The sequence below is a fragment of the Carex rostrata genome, chromosome 10, assembly GCF_964058835.1.
Source record: "Carex rostrata chromosome 10, lpCarRost1.2, whole genome shotgun sequence".
Lineage (NCBI taxonomy): Eukaryota > Viridiplantae > Streptophyta > Magnoliopsida > Poales > Cyperaceae > Carex > Carex rostrata.
This window is the reverse complement of record NC_135927.1, coordinates 3,027,112-3,042,819: the sequence shown is the minus strand read 5'-3', so window position 1 is coordinate 3,042,819 and position 15,708 is coordinate 3,027,112. Positions and strand designations below refer to the sequence as shown.

Below are 15,708 nucleotides of genomic sequence, written 5' to 3'. Positions count from 1 at the left end.
AATGATATGATTTCTTTTTTATATTTGTGATGCATACACAAAGGTGCTCCATTTTCTAAATAGACGGTTTTCGAGGACAAATGGTTTGATTTTTCTATTGTAATTCAAATAGAAAAAAATAATAAAATAATACTTATCGTATATTTATGTTTGGTCCGATCGAACTCGCTCCATGTAATTCCCATTCTTACCCACAATTATAGTTTTGTACTTGTGTACAACCTATCACTAGTTTGATGACTCTGATGATCTCATCAATCTAATTGTAATACTTATGCAGAAACAGCTTTGATGGAGAACTGTTTGTAGTTAATCCTGCCACTGTTACTGTACGTACGCCGTCTTGTTACTTTTTTTTCAAGTCACTTTTTTTCATGACAGTTTTACTGCATTCTGCATTGTTGCTGTAGAGGTTGAACTACTTATTGCTGAGGTGATCAAACAAGCAACAGGTGTTGCCGATAAGGAGGATCTGAAAAATGTGTTGGTTGAGCTTGTCCATAGTCTTAATACATTGGGGAATATGGATAGGAGGAACTTCATGGGATATAAGAGCATGGATCTTCAGTATTTGAGGGCCGAGCTGGGGGAGCTGAGTGAATTGATGCAATCACAGGAAGTAAATGAAAAGCAAGGCCGCTCTTTTGCATATTCCTTACTGATTTCACATTTTACCAAAGCATTTAGCTGAGCTCTTCTTCAGTCCTGCTTTGCGAGAATTCATTGAGGAAGCCAAGATGTATGATGAAATAGATGATTTACATGTCTATATCGACCGGTTCATTGCTGCTATCGAATCCATTAAAATTATTCTCTACAAAATTGAGAACCATCTCGAATCCCTACTAATGATATTGAACAATGTTTGATTACTTGGCCATCATCAATTTACTTTCTGGTTTTAATAGTTTGGTCACAAAGGTCAAATGAGTAAGACCACTTGAATAATATCTTGCCATTGGCCAAGCAGTTCCTTTATGTCTCCTCTGATGGTGTTTGCTTTTTTATTTTATTTTTTCTAGAAGATTTTTTTTCAATTTAATTTCTGGATGAACAACTGAAGATTTTATATTCTTCTTGGATATCATTAGTTATTTAATTATTTACTGGTGAATGAAATTTACTTCATATCTTGTCATACATATTTTAATACCATGATGAACAAATACCCTGGTGTTTTCCATGCTTGTTATTATTTATTATGAATATCAAATAATATATGTATGTTCGTACGTATCATTCTTTTATTTGAAATGTACATATTTGTTAGTAACTTTCGTTAATTATCCATGTCATATTTGTTTTTTTTGTTCTTTTTTGAAAACTTGGTAAAAATACTGTGGTTAGAGTGGGAAATGAATCCATGTCATATTTGTATCCGAATAGCTAATAATATCCAATTTTCGTTTACACCCCTATTTGTCAATTAAATCAAATTTACTTTTCTGGATTTATTCATTGAAGAAATGAGAATTTTGTTTCAAATAAACAAGATTACAAAGACTTCGCAACATAATTATTAGTTCTCGCGCGGCTCAGCTAGTATTTTGCCCTTTCTTTGCAACAAAATGTACCTTTGGCTTTGCAACATAATTAATTACAAACTGGTCCCTTCTCTGATCTAGACTGATGGCAACAACGCAAAATTAATTGACATAGTGATTTGTGTGCATGTGATGTACAAATAATATACTAATTAATTAAAAAGAAGAATTAATTAATTGGATTAATAATTTGAAGTATTAATTTGGATGATTAAATGAATTACTTAATTAGGCCAATTATTTTCTCAACACGGTTCAAGAACCGTTACAATTAATCGACACTTTCACACGCCGATCCGTGTGTAGTTGTCATAGATTCCCAGGAAATAGATACATCGCACAAATCGTGTCACTTAATTTGGTATTTCTCATCGAAACAATAATAATGTTAGAAGAAAGGGAGGCCAATTATCAACATCTACCTCTAACAAAATTTAATTAAAGGATTGAGATTGGGTGAAGTTCTGGGTCCGAAACGCAAAATAAGCATCGTTTTGTTTTTGCAATAAAAAACAAACAATGCTTGCGTCAAATTTTATTTGACGAGCGGGCGTTTCTTACTGTACTAAATTAAAAAGAATAAATTTATTTGGGACTGACGACATTAGGTGTTGGCAATTTTCTTGGGCCAAATTAATGGTGTTTAATGGATCATGCTAGGAAATTAAAAATGAAGTTTTTACTAACAAATTTAGTTGGTGTTGCTTAATCATCACATGGTTTCAATAATAAAATTTCTTGGGCCTAATGGGCTTTTTCCAGGGCCCAATATTCATTTAAATTAAAAACCAAGTTCTTGCATATTGTCTTATTTATTCATAATGCTCACATTACCAAATAATAAAAAAAATATACCGATTCGAGATAGGAACCTCACCATCTAAATGTAGGTTATATTGCTATGGAATAAATCAACAATTAGTTGCTGCAACCTGCAAGGAGATATCTATAACGATGCGTAATGAAGTTTACTGACAAATTACTCCTATGAATTTTTATTCTCTCCCTTTGTTTTATTAATTCGCCTCCTGAGCTCTAGCATGTGGCCGTTGAAAATGTGAGATATTCTTGTTGATTTGGTCGAGTACGTGGTAATTATATCTATCAGTGACGTCCATGTATTTACTTTACCTTTCACTTGTTTTATTATTTTGTGTGTGTGTGAGGTGTGGGGAGGGGGGCTCTATGCATGTCTTGAATTCTGTGTACTTGTATTTGTTTTTTGTTGTCATTCCATTGTACATGTTTCAACATGTTCTCATTCCCATTAAATTTGCTTTTTGTTGTCTGTATTATTATTCATTTGACAAACAAACTATATGAAAATTTGATTGTTTTGAGAGTTTCTGTATTATTATTATTATTGCATTATTTTTTTCCATGCTTTGGTACAAGGGTACGTACAGTAATAAATCCATGCAACTAGATTGTAAAATGAGTACTAGTGGTATGATATATTAGTGTCACGAGTAGGACTAGGGTGTTTTTTAAGCTCACTCAATTTTTTGTAAGCATAACTTCAAAACATATCAAATTGACTTAACAATTAATCCAAATCGTTGAAAATGATTACTTCGCGAGTGATATATTTACATGTCAAATTTATAAAATTTTCAAATTAATTTGATACATAGTCAAGCAGTAAAAAAATAACAAAAAATAATTGCATTATATTAAGCTTACAAACCTCATTTTTCTTTACCACTTGTCTTTATACTAAATTAATTCAAAAATTTATAAATTATGACATGTAAACTCTTTACTTGTAAAATAAATAATTTTTAACGGTTTGAATATATCGTATAAAGGCAATGTGATAGGTTTTGTGATTAAGCTCACCAAGAGCCTTGTTGATCTTAATTACAGACTACATTTACTCTTAGTGTCACAACAAAATGCTTCCAAGGGGATAAATTGATGATGCTTAACAGATTTGAGGAGGGAGTGAGCAGCTTAAAAAGCAATGATCAGTTGCTGCTTTTTGTTCATGCGTGCTTTCTTTATGAAATTATGATCACAGAGAGATATTTACAACACAAAAAAATATGCTCTCCTTGTCGGCCCAAATACAGTCTTACAGAAACGGGCTTTTATGGGGCGACTAATGTAACGATTTTCATTTACCTAACTATATATTCTATTCAAACCATATACTGAAATGAAATGTCAAAATATAATAAAATAGGTACATTTGTGAGCATTTTAAAAATTTGAAGGGTAAATATAATATAAATAAATTTAGAGATAAAAATACATAATTTCAAAGTTATTTAAGAGGAATACATGAAATTCTTCCTAAATTTTGAATGGTTTTATAAATAATTATCTTATAAATAGTTGCTCTCCCTGTCGGCCTACTAAAGTAAAGATTTTGTCACATCCCGACAACAGGACCGACAACCGGCCGCTCTTATCCGCGCAAGGCGATTTAAATTATATTACACAACCATATATACATACATTACCAATGACAAAAATAAGAGCCAAAATAAATGAAGGAACTTTCTTTAAGTTCATTCATGTAACCAACAAATCGAAAATAAACCTATTATGGCACAATAATATACAAACGAAATACCATAGCAGATTTATTTGAAGTAAACAAATAACCTTCTATGTGGCAAGTCCCGCAAATCTTGAAGTTCTACAAGTCGTTTTCGTTTCTTATTATTTGTACCTAGAACCCACAAAGTGGAACGGTAAGAGATTGAAAATCTCCCAGTGCGGTATTCAGTTCCAGTCGAGTTATCCTCAAATCCGACCAACTGAAACTAAAACAACACCGAGCACAAAAAAAATATAGACTATAGTAATAATATAAGAATCAAAGAATCTAAGTTACCGACTATAATAAGTCAACAAAGATATAAGTTCACTTTAAGAAATGCTCAAATATTGCGAAAGAAATCAGAAGTCATAGAAACAATTTATAGCAATAACAATCAAGCAAAATAAACATTATTTTATGCAATGCTCATGTACAATAGACTTAAAAGTTCAATACAATTTAGTTGTGCAACCATGTCATATAATTATGCTTTATTCAAGACTTTTCATGATAAAATAAAATATAATTATATAAGGTAACCATTGTGGTATTAACAATACTCAGTCATGCACTACAAGTACAGTGCCTACATGACCCCGATCATGCGCTACAAGTTCAGCGCCTACATGACCGTCAAGACTCATACAGGACTCCGATAATGCGCTACCACGAATATGACGCCTACACAATTTCTGTTATGGCCATAACCTGAAATTGTGCGCTTACCCCGAATAGGGCGCCTACATGACTAAAGTTATGTGCTACAAGTTCAGCGCCTACATAACCGAGTCATGCGCTACCACGAATATGACGCCTATGCAATTTATGTTATGCGCTACAAGTTCAATGCCTACATAACAAAAATTACACGATTACCCCGAATATGGCGCCTATGCAATTTCTGTTATGCGCTACAAATTTAGCGCCTACATAACAGAAATTACACGCTTACCCCGAATAGGGCGCATACATGATCGTCAGGTTTCTGACTTGTGGTTCTTTAACACATTTCATTTATAACAAGTAAATAGTTCATATCATGCTATGTATCATGCATCAAGTATATTATGCAAAATTTATGGTTCAACTCATATCTTATGTCATATATGCATATGCCATTCAAAATTATATTCAAGAGTTTAATTAAAAACTAATTAGCTACTAAACAAACAAGCTAGCCACAACAGCTATATAAAATCTCATTTTATCACTAAACAATTTAAATATTGTTCATGTACCCTTTTAATTTAAGCTCTTTAAGGAATATCCCATAATCAACTTTATGTAATGTTTCATAACTAATTCTAAAATAAACCTCAAACTTTAATTTCAGATTTTTGCTATAAAAATATATGATAATGCATCTTGATACTTTAGTCTAAAAAAAATATAACACTAGCATATGCTCTATAAAAATATATGATAATGCATCTTGATACTTTAGTCTAAAAAAAATATAAAACAAGCATATGCTACAGCCTTATTTTGCCACTAACCTCTCCAAGTTTGTCACAATCCAATTGTAAATATATGTTCATGCTCATTATGACAACTCATGCATTCATGCTATGCAATTCAAAAGAACATTCAAGAGTTTAACTATAATTAATTACCAATCAAGCAATAAAGCAAGCAACCATGCAAGCATCCACAATACAACCAATTAGCAACTAAAGAAACAAGCAAGTAACAACAAGAAGCAAAGAAATTGACGAGCAAACAACAACAATAAAATAAGTTAAGAGGAATATGAGAATAACTCGAAACCCGCACCTTAGCATTGTTGGGGACAATGTGGTTAGAGCATTGCCGTGATGCACGTGATGTCGACGCATGAAAAATCTTGCTTGTTCCCGCTGTCTCCATTAGGTTACGCGTGACCAGTAGAGGTGCACCAACTCTGACTCACCATGCTTGGCACTTTGCATGTTGCTTTCCTCTAGTTAAGTACACATCGTCAAGGAAACTCGACATTTATTTCTCCATCCGTTGTCTACCATACTTTTTAGGTTAACTTTGTAGAGAATAGATGGGGATGAGAGGTGGTCAAAGAGGTGCTACGGTGAGAATAATTTCAAGAAAGAAGATTAGGAGAAATTTAAATGTTAAGGAGCGGATTTCCCAAGGTAAAAAGAAAAGAACTTAGAATCTCTCAACAGCGGCCTATAAGAGCAATTAATCGGCTTTGAAAAATTACTGGGATTAGGTGTTACAAAATGAAATGCCCATATGGTTAACAGGTGTCACTATGATACTAAAAGGAATTCATGTTACTATTAATTCTATTTATTTATTGATGAAGATTTGCGCTAAGCCCCTTATTACTATAAATATAAGACTTGGCTTTTAAATGACTTAATTAATCTTTTATTTTTCTTAATAAAAGTTCTTATATTAGATATTTATTTAAAGAGAACAAAAATAATAAAAATAATAATTAATAAAAAGAAATCTTCACTTAGAGTTAGATAATTCTCCAAATTGTTCAAAAACTAGGATGTTACAGATTTTTATTTTCACATGTAAATATTATATTCAAATTACAAGCTTCTCGCTCGTGTGAGTAACTGAATCCCCTTTTTTACATTATAGTTTTTGGGTAAAGATTTTAACAAAGCAATTTTGTAAGAAAATTTTAAATTGAAACACCATCCGTAAAAAATGGAGATCAACTCGCGGATATCTTCACCGAAGGATTGGATCCAAGTCCATTTGAAAAAATTATAAGCAAGCTAGGATTGTACAATATTTACATTCCTAGCTTGAGGGGGAGTGTTAAATATAAAATATAATTCAAATTTGTATATAACGGCTAGTTTATTTATTAGAATAGGAAATAGTGCCATGTAGGAAATAGTGCTATGTAATTAATGGGAATATGTTGTAGTGCATTCGAACGGCTAGTTTTTGAGTTCTTGTAACTAGAAATAGGGATAAATGTAAAGCTGAAAATAAGATTACAATAATAAGTTATTTTCTTAATCTCTCTTGTCTTACAAAAATTAACATTGAATAATATAATCCCCCAATAAGCATGGTGTGGTGTCAAGCCATTGGTGGCTCACTTGAAGGTGTTCGAAAGTGTAGCCTATGATCAAATTTCGGATGAAAAGCGCACAAAACTCGACAATCAAAGCAAGAAGCTGATTTTTATCGACTATGATGAGAAATTGAAGGTGTATAATCTCTGTGATTCTATTACTAAAAAGGTATATGTGAGTTGTGATGTGCAGGTTACTGAAGAAGGCATTAGAATGGGAGTTTTATGGAGGAGTACGAGGCGAAAAATGAATTACACATATTATGTTTTTTGGCAGATGTGGAAGACACTACATTCAAACAAGACGTTAATGACGAGAAATGTCAAGCCACAATGGAAGTTGCTCGAAATGCAAGAAAGAAGATAATAAGTTTAAGGTGGGTTGTTGGAAATAGTAAACTTAATTATTAGTCAAATGCAATAGTTAATGTTAGAACTCTTTGGAATATTTGTCAGGATTGTATTAGTTAATATTGTAGTCTTCTAGGTTGTCTTAGAAGATGAAAAACATACACTAGTGGAAAAAAATGAATCAGAATCTGCCTATCTGGATCGGCTATATGAAACAACCGATACTAATACCTATCTGGATCGGTTTTCTGAACAAAACCGATCCTAAAAACTAATTATATCGGGTTTTTTAGTCCACCGATCCTAATTTGTCAACTATTAGGATCAGTTGTTTATAAAAACCGATCCTGATACTATCAGGATCAGTTCTTAGAAAAAACCGATCCTAATAGTTGAACTATTAGGATCAGTTGTTTAGAACAACTGATCCTGATAGTATCAGGATCGGTTTATATAAACAACCGATCCTCATAGTATCAGGATCGGTTTTTTATAAAAAACCGATCCTGATACTATTTTTTTTTTCAAAATTGGTTCTGCAAAAAAAAAATTAGTATCAGGATCGGTTTTTTATAAAAAAACCGATCCTGATAGTATTTTTTTTTTTTTTTTTTTGCAGAACCAACTTTGAAAAAAAAATATAGTATTAGAATCAGTTATTTCAAATAACCAATCCTAATACTATTTTTTCTTTTTGCAGAACCAACTTTGTGTGGTGCGCTGTATGTAGTCTAAAAAGCTCTGTTCGGATTAAAAGCAAATTGGCACAGTGACAGCTTCAAAATTGAGATAGCAAATTTCATTTTATAATTAGTTTTTTTTCAATATTTTAAAATATTTATGTTTGTAATTTTAATAATGAGAAGTATATGTAATTAGGCATTTGTGTTATATGTAATTAGTGTGATGATTAATAGAATATATATGTGGTTGTTGTATATGGCATATGGTTCAATTAAAATTTTTTTTTTTATGAAAATTAATGTAATTTATATTATTAAAATTTATGTGATAATATAATTAATTATTTGACATTGATATTTCAGTTTGAAGTCATTTTGACTATTGAATTTTTTTATACAATCATGCATGATGCATCAATGACTTGTGCCATATAATAATATACATAGGACTTGAACCCTTGTTGTGTGGGGTTGTGAAGGAACGAATACGAACATCAGCATTTGGTCGATCAGAACCGTTAAAATGAAAGAATGTCATATTAATTTCACCATTATAAAATTTGATACAATTTGGGATTCGTTTACTAGTTCATCAAAGCAAAACAATATAGCAACATCGCACGGCCGTAAATAGTTTACGTTGGATCAAAACTTACAGTTGTCGGGCCTTCGGCACTTTTACATTATTAATGTTCCATGTTATATCTTGATCATTTTAAAAATTATTACATGTCATTTAATTACAGACCCACCGTTGGATGATCATGCAGAAATGAACGGTCTGCATTCCATTTAACAATTTGATGCCATTAATAATAATAAAATTGTACAAAATTGATCATAGTAGAGTTGATTTGGCCATACAAACACAAACAAATAATTTTTATATTTTTCACATTTTTCTTAATATTTATCCGTGTAAATGCATTAACAAACAGAAAAGAAAATAAATGGTAGCCGTTTGATGGTTGATAGACCATCAATATGAGTGGGGTTTACCTCAGTGATTTTTCTTATATAAATTATCAGGATCGGTTTTTTTCCCAAAGTTGGTTCTACTAAAAAAAAAAAAAATTATCAGGATCGGTTTTTTATAAAAAACCGATCCTAATAGTATCAGGATCAGTTTTTTATAAAAAACCGATCCTAATACTTTTTTTTTCAAAGTATCAGGATCGGTTTTTTATAAACAACCGATCCTAATGATAACTCCCTATATAACCTGCTTAGGATTCTTCTTATTTTCATTTCGCGCCTCTCATTTTCAACTTAGCGTCTCTCTCTCTGTGTCTCCGTATCTCCCTCTCAAATCCTCAGTACTCTTTGTCTCTCTCTCTCTGTCTCCGTCTCTCCCTCTCCTCCGTGTCTCTCTCTCTCTTTCTCTCCGTCTCTTCCTCTCAATTGTGTAAGTTTTTAATTTTTTTATTGTTTCAAAAATTAATTAATGGTGTTTGTATATTATTTTACAGTCTTGAGGACATCTCGCTCAAGTTACTTAATCATCCAGCCGATCAACTATCATGGTATTAGCTTTATCTAATTTTCTCATTATTATACTTTTAAAAACACATTTTTTTGTATTTTTTATTGTAAAATATTTTTCCATCTAATTGTTACCTTTGTTTTTGTTTGTCGGGTTTTTTCTAATCTCAAGTGATGTGATTGCAAAAGAGGTAATTATTGTTTTTTTTTATTGTTGTGCTTTACATTAATTGCATAAATGTGTGTTAATTGAAGAAATAGCTCAATTAGTCACTTGTATGTTTGTTAATTAAATTTTTTTGGATTTAAATTTCTTGTTATAATATGTAATGCTTCACAAAACTTTGTATGAACATGAATTTTTTGTAATAATTTAAGATGTGTATGATATTTAATTTAGGATGTGTATATGATATTTGATTATTGCTTCTTACTGTGCAAAAAAAAAAAAATTTAGGATGCTGGCCAGCAAAATATATATGGAAGCTGGTCAAATAAATAAAAATATTTTTTTAGCTTCAATAAAACATCAGGATCGATTATTTTAAACAACCGATCCAGATTACCACTATTAGGATCGGTTGTTTAAAATAACCGATCCTAATTTAAAAAAAAAAAAAAACTTTTAGGATCAGTTATTAAAAAATAACCGATCCTAAAAGTTTTTTTTTTCAGATCATAATTCCAAAAAAAAAAAAAACTAAAAAAACTTTTAGGGTCGGTTATTTTTTAATAACCGATCCTAAAAGTTTTTTTTTTTTTTAAGAATGAGGATATGAAAAAAAACCGATCCAGAATATAACTATTAGGATCGGTTCGTTAAGAAAAATCGATCCAAATAACTGCTATTAAGATTGGTTATAATAAACAACCGATCCTAATAGTTACTATTTGGATCGGTTCTATAAAAAATAAAAAACCGATCCTGATAGTATCAGTATCGCCTTCATCAGGATCGATTGTATTCCGATACTGATATGCGTATATAACCGATCCTGATTCCATATTTTTCACTAGTGATATCTAGAAAATAGAGGAGGTTTATGAGAGGATTAAATGCCATTTGGTGATAGTAGAGTGCATGTGTAGAAATTTCTATGGATCTATATATTATGTAAGAATCTTTTGATTGCCAAAGTGTAAGAGAATATAAATAATAGATGATAAATTTCTTCCATAGAATATTCTCTCTTCGGCTATTAAATATATTAATCTTTTATCAACTACTAACCGGCTTGCTGCCTCATCATTGGGCTTTCTCTGGTACTTCAATATCATCGACTGCTGTTGCTTTCTCTGGATGTCTTCCAACTCACATCACGCTCGGACTTATAACACTCTTGGAGAACAAGGTCGGAAGTGTCTTTATAATAACAAATATCTGTGGTAACATGCCACAACATTATGCACTCATAAAATTCCTTTTTCATGGTCCACACAAGATTCTTCAGTTTGTCGTGACGTTCTAATGGTTTGCTTCCCCCCTATATGATCTTGCCTCTACTAACACATTGTATAAACTATAAACGCACGTTTTGCGCTGTTCTTTTTGGCACAGTGAACATATATAATATCCTCCAACAACCCCAGTAACAAGAGAATTGACCTGCTCTTACGCATGTTGTCCCATTTATGTTTTATTTTAATTAGTTTATTTTATGATCCACATGAAAGGGTGGTTGTGTCGCTCTCTCTCTTAGGCAGACACCAACTAGATTGTAATGCCCGATGGTTTTTTACCACCGATTTTTTCCCTTCCTGTAGGTAATTCCCTTCACCATTGCGGTTATAGCAAGTGCATATTGGGAGTAGTACTATACCTGCTTGGTCAATAAGGGAGTGGTGATTAGTTTATAGAGAGTCTGAGCGACGAGGTATTGTCATCAGGCAAACTGATTTTAGAATCATTGATCAAACTTAATTTTAAAGTACAAATTAACCTTTCGAATAACCATAATTTCCATCTAAAACCACGACAAACATATTGTCACCAACAGTACATTGTCTTCAGGCTTAATTATTTTATAATCATTAATCTCACATATCATACAACCAGATTACTAGCTAATTGTAGGATATTCCATGTCCGGAAATGGCTGCAGCCGGGGAACAACAAGAAGAACAAGCGGGTGTACGCGCACAGACACCAACCCTATGAACCGTTCCGCCATATCAACTTTACCATTCACATTCCAATCAAAACACTGCACCAGTGCGGCTACCGCCACTGGTACAGCTTTCATTGCAAGTGTGATGCCTGGGCAGCCCCTCATGCCACTGCCAAACGGCAACAGCTGGAAGTTTAGTCCTCTAATATCCAACCCGGCAGTCGGTCCCTCGAGGAACCGCTCGGGCTTGAACTCATTCGGGTCCACCCAGTATTTTGGATCCCTGTTGACTGACCATAGGTTTACCGAAAGAGTGGTGTCGGCAGGGATGGTGTAGCCATTAACAGTCGCTGCCTTGACGGATTGACGGTGTACGATTGGGCCGGCAGGATGAAGCCGCATTGCTTCTTTCATCACTGCATTCAGGTAGGGAAGGTTTGGCAGGTCGGTCTCTTCGACTAGACGGTCTTTACCAACAACACGATTGAGCTCGTCGTGTAACTTTTGGAGAGCATCAGGGTGATTGATCAGCTCGGCCAGCGCCCATTCGATTGTTGCCGAAGGTGCATGTGTTCCCGCGATGAAGAGAACCTGATTTGTATATTATTATCATCATCATCATTATAATTATTGTTGTTGTTTTTGTTGTTGTTATTATTGTTGTTATTATTATTATCTTAATTTGGTACAAGGTTTTTTCAAACCAAGAGCTAACCTTAGAAGTAGAACTTAGGTAGCTGATTTTTTGTCCAAAAACAAATTAAGAAAAATATATACATACCCTGATGAATGCCTTGATGTTTTCTCTGCTGAGCTTAAACTCGGAATTGTCATTGGCCGCCACGTTGAGCAATATGTCAAAAAAATCCTTTACCTCTGTTTGCTTCCCTTGTTCTTTCTCCAACTCTTTTTCCCTCATGATCCCTTCCAACAACCTGTCAAACTGGATGTGCACGTCACGCATCCTCTTCCCCAGCCCTTGCAGATCCATCCCTCGACAAATCCCGAAATAATCCTCCAAGTTGAACGACCCTAGAATGTTCATCAACTGCTTCACCAGCTCAGACGCCTCCTCTGTCTCGCTCCTGGTTGCTGTACTGGCAGCCATTCTTATTACCTCATTGCTCATTAGCTTCATAATCTCCTTGCTCAAGTTCACATCCTCATTTTCTTGAGCTTTATTGAGGATGCCCCTCAACATGCTCCTCAGCTCTGCACTGCGCACTGGACATAGCTTTTCTACTGTTTTTGACCCCAGCAGCTCTGACATGCACAGCCTCTTCATGAAAAGCCAATAGGGGCCAAGCGGTGCAAAAGCAAAGCCCTTATCAATTGTAACATAGCGTAACACAGAGAAGGACGGCCGGTTGGTGAAGACAGCATCATGGTTCTTTAATAATTCGCGTGCCAGGTCTGCCGAGCCGGCAATGATGTGCATAGAGGAACCAAAGCGGAGGTGGAGAAGGGGGCCATATTTTGTCGTCAGCCGGTGCAGTGCATGGTGAATCGGATATTTGAGTAGGTGGTGCAAGTGGCCGATGATCGGGAGAGCAGGGGGGCTCAGTGGAAGATGTTGAGCATTGCGCCGTTGATTTAAGAGGAAGAAGATGAGTGAAAGGGTGGCAAATGCTATAGTGAGAAGTGGTAGAGAGAAGGAGAAAATTAGGAGGGATCGGATATTTTCCATGTTGTAATTAAAGAGATGCAGTGCACTTGTGTTTTGTGGGAGTATGTATGTATATATAGGAGAAGAGATCAACCATCAACAACTATATAAATTTATAAAAACATCTTTTGAATTTCCCTAATAATTAATTGGAACTAACAGATATTGAAACAAACTGATTACGGATTTGGTAATGCATAAACTAAATCCGTAATAGCGACATTATTATATTATATATTTGTACTAAATAGCGACATTAAAATTATATTATATATTTGTACTAAATATCAACATTATTTAGTCTCATAGAACAATAAATAATACCAAATTGATTAAAAAATTATAATATTCATATTGAACCAATACAAAGTCCAAATTGCGAGTCAAAATATCCATAGTAATACTAATATCATAAACTATCGATCTTTTTCTATTCAAAATATCTTCAACATCATAACATAATTTATCTTTTTTCTATTTAAATTTCAAAATAACCTAGAAATTGAAAAGAAAAAAAAATTTCATACTTCTTGTAAAATAAACAGATGATCCTTGAAGAAATTCTTGTTAGTCCCTAAAATTTTCATAATTTAGCAATTATTTATTTGATTTATCATCAGTTAAAAAAAACCAAGAGCAAAATGAAAAAATTATTATAGCGGACCTGAATTTGATATAATGTAATATTCATCAAAATTAAACAATATCTTCACTATTTATTTATTTTAAAGCCCATATAAATTGAAAAAAAAAACAGCTCATGTTGCATAGCGCGCGCTATTTGCGCTATACGCTATGCGCTATAGCGGACCGCTATTACTGCTATAGTGTCCGTAGCTCAAATAGCGTGTGTTAATGCTATAGCTTAGCATTTAGAGTCCAAAAACGCTATAGCGCCGCTCACTAGCGTGCTATTTAGAACACTGGCTTAAACAAAAGGCAAGCAAATCACATTGCTATTAAATAATGGAGAATGGTACTGGAACTGTTGTGGAAAATATTAAATCAGCAATCATGATATTATAATTAACACCATTCCTATCAACATCTTTATCCATGAAAAAAATATTGTATTAAATTTGCGTAATTTAGGATGATCGCAATCCCGGCTATTCTTTATGCATGGTAACATAAAATATATTACATTCATGCCATAACCCTCTTCCTCGCAAATAATTAGAGGTGTCAATGGGTACGATACGGATAGGGTCGATGTATTTTCATACCCATACACATTAAAATTGACATTACCTATACCTTATCCTTGCATTTAATATGATTGATCTTACCCTACCTTACCCTTATCCATTAAAATTAACTGGTAACAAAACCGTAGCGGGTGAATAACGAATAATACTAATATAATAATTAGTTTTATTATATTTTACAAATAAAATATCAAAATTCATTCATACACATATACAATCATATTAAAAAATGAGCAATTTATTTCAACTAATTATTATTTTAGAAAGCTAAATAACTAAAAAGAGTAAAGCTAGGGTGTGACATGCTCACCAAGAAAGTTTGGTGAGCATAACTCTAAAAGTATATCGGATCGACGTCAAATGCCGAATCCAAACCGTTGAAATCCATGTAATTCATGAGTGATGCATATACATGCAAAATTTTGAAAGTTTCGAGTTTATTTGCTACACGATCAAGTGGTCAAAGAAATAATAAAAATTGAATATATAAAATAACTTATAATAAAATGTTCATTTCTTTGACTACTTGACCGTGTAGCAAATGAACTTGAAACTTTCAAAATTTTGCATGTATATGCATCACTCATGAAGTACATGGATTTCAACGGTTTGGATTTGATATTTGACATCGATCCGATATACTTTTAGAGTTATCCTCACCAACTTTCTTGATGAGCATGTCACACCCTAGCTTTACTCAACTAAAAATGCAAATATCTCTTCGGACAAATTCTATTATTTAACTAAATAATAAAATATGCAAATAAAATTAATATGTTTAATGTTTCTCTTATAGTAAAAAACATACACTAAATAATAGAAGTTCGTCACTCATTATCGCTCAAACATTATCATATGAAAGATGAAGCAAATAAATTTCACCATTATTATTATTTCTCAAATATTATCATATAATTTTATTTTATATAATTACTCTATAGGGTAACAGATACAAAATAGCCTTTATCCATATATATCGTTACCCATATAGTTAATGAAAAAAATCCCTACCATATCCCATACTCAATAAACTAACGAAAAAAAATTCTTACCCATACCCGACCTTAACGAATATGAA

General features: G+C 32.9%; 1 pseudogene across 1 annotated transcript; it reads right to left on the bottom strand.

The window, feature by feature from the left end:
* Window positions 1–11,571: 11,571 nt before the first annotated feature.
* Window positions 11,572–13,443, bottom strand: LOC144560862 (cytochrome P450 93G1 pseudogene; annotated as a pseudogene). Its single transcript, XR_013513500.1, has 2 exons — window positions 12,538–13,443; window positions 11,572–12,347 (listed from the first exon to the last, which is right to left on the bottom strand). The product of XR_013513500.1 is annotated as a cytochrome P450 93G1 pseudogene (transcript).
* Window positions 13,444–15,708: the final 2,265 nt, after the last annotated feature.